Raw genomic sequence first — 6,000 nt, 5'->3', positions numbered from 1 at the left:
TTAAATAGGGACTGGGAATGGCTGAGCCATTACAAACATTAAATCTCTCCCCCCTTGTAAGTATTCTCACACTTCTTATCAAACTGTCTGTACTGGGCTATCTTGATTATCATTTCAAAAGTTTTTTTTTCCCCTTACTTAATTGGCCTCTTAGAGTTGGTAGGGTAACTCCCACCTTTTCATGCTCTCTGTACGTGTATATATGTCTCCTCAATATATGTTCCATTCCATGCATCCGAAGAAGTGGGCTGTAGCTCACGAAAGCTTATGCTCAAATAAATTTGTTAGTCTCTAAAGTGCCACAAGTACTCCTGTTCTTTCTGCGGATACAAACTAACAAGGCTGCTACTCTGAAACCTTTATAATCTCAGTCGTCCAGTGGCCTCACTGATTGTTTAGCAGGCTTCCTGATTCTGATGTACTTAAAGAAATTGCTATTACTTTTTGAGTCTTTGACTAGCTGTTCTTCAAATTCTTTTTTGGCCTTCCTAATTATATTTTTACACTTCATTTGCCAGAGTTTATGCTCCTTTCTATTTTCAACACTGGGATTTAACTTCCACTTTTTAAAGGATACCTGCAAATGTTGTCTTTGGTGTGAGATCTGAGGTAGAAATTGGACTAGCCTCTTGGAACTGGAAGCAACCTAAATCTTTTGTGATCTTTGGTGCATGGCAACTAACTATCGGTCCAGCTTACACAGGCAGCAAGATAGACTGGAGTGCCCAAGCGAACTGAATGACACCACAATAAGACTGTTATAGTGCTGCAGGGGCTCACATTTGTTACTGGGTTGTTGAAATGTAATTATAGAACATACCACCAGTGTGGAGTTTCTGCCCTGCTTTTCGACAGTCTACCGAGAGGTTGGCACTCTCAGTCGTGAGCTGCTTCAGACAGCGAGACATTCTGAGCCTGCCCAGAAAAAATAGAAAGAAAGGAGAGATACAGCTCCTCCTCAGTATTAAAAACCTCAAACGTCTCCTGAGTGGCAGACTGCCAAAACCCTCTCCTCTGCCCACAAACATCCTTACACCATTTTGTGGGTGCAAAGGCTCCCAACTAGCAGTTACCCAATTGTCAGAACCTCTAGATTACCACAAAGCAGCATCTACAATGCAATTATGAATTAATACAAACATCCATGACAAATTGAAAATTCTAGGGCAGTGTAAAATAAGTTGAATACAATATCAAAACAAACAAGGAATACCAATGGTATTGTTCACTTTCATATTTACTTAAACAAAAAAATCCCAATTTTTTAAATGTGTCTGAAACTGGAGAATCCCATCTGTGCCACAGATTTCAACAGAGAGTCAAAGGAACCACAGACCATGCCACAGAATTCACATGTGGCATGCCAGAGAGTAGACAGGGACTTGGCTACAGTTGATGTAATTACTTGTTACAACAGAACAGGGGTCAACAACCTTTCAGAAGTGGTGTGCCGAGTCTTCATTTATTCACTCTAATTTAAGGTGTTACGTGCCAGTAATACATTTTAGAAGGTCTCTTTCTATAAGTCTATAATATATAACTAAACTATTGTTGTATGTAAAGTAAATAAAGTTTTTAAAATGTTTAAGAAGTTTCATTTAAAATTAAATTAAAATGTTGAGCCCCCCGGACCTTTGGTTAGAACCCAGATACTGTGAGTGCCACTGAAAATCAGCTTGCGTGCCACCTCTGGCGCCCGTGCCATAGGTTGCCTGCCCATGCCACAGGTTGCCTACCCCTGCAATAGAAACTAGCATCAGGACTGCTAAACAAGGGAATTTCCAAGACCAGTGAAGAAGTCTGTATTCTCTTGTGCTATAACGCAAATGCAGACAAATTATTGTAGTATGCTAACAATCCACAAGATAAAACTTATAGGTAACTAGCCATTTCACTCTTTTTCTACAGTGGTCCTTGGGAAAGCTTTCATTCAACATATCAATCAATCAGCTACAAAACTCTAACTATATTGTAGTAACGATAGACTTCCCAGAAGCATGGAAAGGGTATATACAGACAGGATTATTAGGAGTAAGAATAAATAAATAAAACATCTGCAGTGCTGGCCCTGCTGAGGACACAAACTGGGGGCAGAATAAAGAACCTTGTTTGATGTTTATAGACATTGCATAGTAAGGTATGGACACGGTGAATGAAAATGAATTCCACAGGCCAGGGAGTTCTTTGTGCATGGAGACTGTACCCAATAAAGTAGCATCCACCCATGAAAGTTATGATGAATGTCCGTTAGGATATGTCAACACTGCAATCAGAGATTGCTTGTAGCTCAGGTAGGCACACCCACACTAACTTTAACCTAGCTAGCACAGCTAAAAATAGGAGTATTGATATGGCAACATGGACACCAGCATGGGCTAGCAATGCAAGTACGTATCCAGCATTTCAGGTAGGCTTGTATAGCCCATGCCGGAGTCCATGCCACTACCTCTTCACTGCTATTTTTAGCATTCCTAGCTAAATTAAAGCTAGCATGGATATGACTGTCTGATCTGCAATCACAACTTCGATTGAAGCATAGTCATACTCTTGATCACTGTCTTATGGCAACATCTATTGCAAAGCCTCAGGTCTTAAGTCCTCCTTTCGACAGTTTACTCCAGTGTAGGTTCTTCCCAGCTAATTCCTTAGCAATTCAATAACTTATCTATTTGTCAAATCTAGTTATATTTCACTACCAACTCCTCCTCACTATTTTAAAATATGCTTGCCACTCATTAGAAATGTTGTGGTCTGCTATGTTAAGAATAACTCTCACTCAAGGTGATCGGAAAGGATAACAAGGAAGTAATTTATAGGATTAATTGTAGAATCAGTCTGCCTTCTAGATGGTTTTAAAATTATATTGCTCCTAACATTTTTTTCAAACCTAGAAGCTGTAAACTGTCATCAGTTGGCATTCAACGGTCATCCAGAGTGAATGGAATATCACAGTTTTAAGTTACTGGACTATAAAATGCCAGTTTTCACAGAACACAGAAGGATTACCTCAATCTTCTGAGAAACTCAAAAAATTATAAGGATGATCAAGGCCTCATGTAGTCCATAGAAAATACACACACAATACTGTATTGGACAGACAACAGCTTCAGGCCAATTAATTATAAAAACAGCAAATTACTGAGGCCATTATTTGCTAATCATATCCCAGTGGGGAATAGCCAATAGAAAGTCAGTTCTACGTTATTTATGTTCAGGGGAAGAGGGGGAGGAGAACAGAGCATTAGCTGTTGGGGCAATTCCATAGTTACTCCAGTTTCACCCTCTCCTGGCAGGAGTCAAGAACGGTAAGTGCACTGGCTAAGAGACACTACATGAAATCCTGGTAAAGAAAAGCATTGCATTATCAGCAAGATTTACTCTGTGTTCGATGGGTGTGGCTCGAGAATAGAATTGCTGTCTAAAGCTATATCTTGTCAGTTCCATGTCCTGAAATTTCCAGAACTGCAAGTCACCAGAACTTCCAAGTCAGGCCGCTTACATGTTATGACACCATGTGGTAGATACAATACTATATGTAGTGGGGTCCCAACATTACCCTCTCCTAGGAGAAAAAAATTACCAAAACATTTTCCTCTCATTCCCAGCTCACTATTTCTTACATGGTTATCAGGCTCTACCCCAGGGGTTCTCAAACTGGGGGTCGGAACCTCTCAGGGGGTCATGAGGTTATTACATGGGGGTTCACGAGCTGTCAACCTCCACCCCAAACCCCACTTTGCCTCAAGCATTTATAATGGTGTTAAATATATAAAAAGTGTTTTTAATTTAATTTATAAGGGGGAATCGCACTCAGAGGCTTGCTGTGTGAAAGGGGTCACCAGTAAAAAAGTTTGAGAGCCACTGCTCTACCCTATATCGACAACCCCAATGGAGTTCAAACAATTCTGTACTTGGTTTGAACAAACTTCAGCTAAGCCAGTTTCTAGCATGTTTTGGACGATTAGTGTGGACAGACACAACTGTGTTAGAATCTTTGGTTACACACCATTTTAGCCCCAAACTGCGTGAGAGTCTCCACATGTTCAGAACCTATATCAGGAAGTAGCTGATCTCTTCCTCCATCTGGGGAGGGACTGAACAGTGTGAGTGACCTGCTAAATGAAATCCTGCTTGTATGCCTTGTACTTTAGTTCCCATGTAAGAGTCCAGGACTAAACCAAATAATCCTCCCTCTTTTTTCCTTGTGCACAGGTAATACATTAGTAAGATCATTCACTGCCTCATTACAATATATAGTAGAACCACTGAGTTATGAACTGACTGGTTAACCACACTTTATTTGGAACCAGAAGTATGCAATCAGGCAGAAGCAGACACACAAAAAAAGCAGCAAATACAGTACAGTACAGTACAGTGTAAAACTACTAAAAAAATAAAGGGAAAGTTTAAAAATATTTGACAAGGTAAGGAAACTGTTTTTGTGCGTGTTTCATTTAATTAAGATCATTAAAAAGCAGCATCTTTCTCCTGCTTAGTAAAGTTTCAAATCTGTAGTAAGTCAATGTTCAGTTGCAAACATTTCAAAGAACATCCGTAACATTTTGTTCAGAGTTACAAACATTTCACAGTTATGAACAACCTCAGTTCCCCAGGTGCTCATAACTCTGAGGTTCTGCTGTACTCATTGTGGCACAGAATAACGTTGTGTGCTATGAAAATGTTCTTTGAAACAGTTCGTTCACAAGCAGAAATTAGTGGGTTACTAAATTGCTCCTCCTACCTTCTATTCAGCAGAAGATCTAATTGTTTCAGTGCTCCTGCATATACAGTTCAGTGGGAATTCAAATTAGAACTCCCAAGTTCTATTCCTGGTTCTGTCATTAATCCATCATATATCCTTGGACAAATCAGAGCCTCAGCTCCTCAATCTATAACAACGACAAACAGACTACCTATGGAAGATTTTGAGACTTTCTTGATGTTGGTAGAGCACTTGGAAATCCTTGGACTGAATGGCTCAGTCATGCCCTCTGAGTGAAAAATATGAGGCAGCTAAAGAGACTCTGAAAACTCTGAGTTCACATTCATGAAATTTTATATTTCATGCAGTCAGAGAGATAGGAATTGCCCTGTTGTGCAGCAAATGAACTGCATAGTTTTCCAACCTTGGGGATATCAAGAATCACAAAGAAATCCCATAGATCTTCAGGCTTCAGAGACCCACCCCTCCATGGACCCTTCCCCCCCACCCCCACATCACAACTTCCTCAGCAAGAGTTCCAAAGATTGCCCCTGCCTAGGGGTTGAAAGTATGGAACAGGAACATATGGGAATTGATGTTGTCACAGTTAGCTTTAACTCCTGTAGGTATATCCCAGCAGGTTTTCCATGGAGTGATACCATATACAGTAGCTGACCCTCCAGCCATCCCCTGCTTGCACAAACACTTGAATAGGCTTGACAGTATAAATTTTGCACAAATGTCTTTTGGGGAGGCGAAAAATAATGCCATGCTGGCTCAACTCTCTTCCTCCCACAGATTTTACACATATCACATTTTCTATAGCTTTATTGCCTCCACAAACAATATCTGATGGGATGATCTGACTGACCTGAGAGGCACTATATAAGTAGAAATTATTATTTAGTATGGCCCACTCCTAAGCAGAACTTTTGATTCATCAAACAGAACACAATGACCCAGTCCATTTGTGTAAAGCTCCCTTCTCATGGGTTAGCAGGTTTCCAATTCAAAACTTGGCTGCTTTGAAGCTCTGAAGTTTAAGTAAATTATCTTGTTACAATAATATGCTACAAAACACATTTTAATGAAGTTGTGGACATGTCTAATAAAAAGTGTAAATAAAATGCCTGCATGTTATTTTTGCAGACATAGAAGTTTCTTGTCCCTATTTAAACAGGTACAATTGGAAGTAACCTGGCCCCAGGGTAAAAAAGAAATCAGGCTGCATATTGTTTTACTAGCAACCATCTCCCTATAAGACCCTATGCCTTTACACAGAACACAACGGGATCATT

The 6,000-nt window shown here is 40.0% G+C and overlaps 2 protein-coding genes across 3 annotated transcripts in view; one reads left to right on the top strand and one right to left on the bottom strand.

Moving 5' to 3' along the window:
• SEC24C (SEC24 homolog C, COPII coat complex component) overlaps positions 1 to 6,000 on the top strand; it is a 647,635-nt gene that overhangs the window by 380,614 nt on the left and 261,021 nt on the right. The gene's annotated exons all lie outside the window — the stretch shown is intronic.
• USP54 (ubiquitin specific peptidase 54) overlaps positions 1 to 6,000 on the bottom strand; it is a 235,150-nt gene that overhangs the window by 185,720 nt on the left and 43,430 nt on the right. The window contains exon 2 of one of the 2 annotated variants that reach the window (XM_075072847.1): positions 821 to 915. The exons of the other annotated variant lie outside the window; for it this stretch is intronic. The gene's annotated coding sequence lies outside the window, so the exon portion shown is untranslated. The remainder of the gene's footprint in view (positions 1 to 820; positions 916 to 6,000) is intronic. 2 annotated transcript variants of the gene reach the window in all.

The sequence above is a fragment of the Chelonoidis abingdonii genome, chromosome 16 (genome assembly GCF_003597395.2).
Source record: "Chelonoidis abingdonii isolate Lonesome George chromosome 16, CheloAbing_2.0, whole genome shotgun sequence".
In the NCBI taxonomy this organism is placed as follows: Eukaryota; Metazoa; Chordata; order Testudines; family Testudinidae; genus Chelonoidis; species Chelonoidis abingdonii.
The sequence above is the reverse complement of the archived record's forward strand: the minus strand, read 5'-3'. Positions and strand labels throughout refer to the sequence as shown.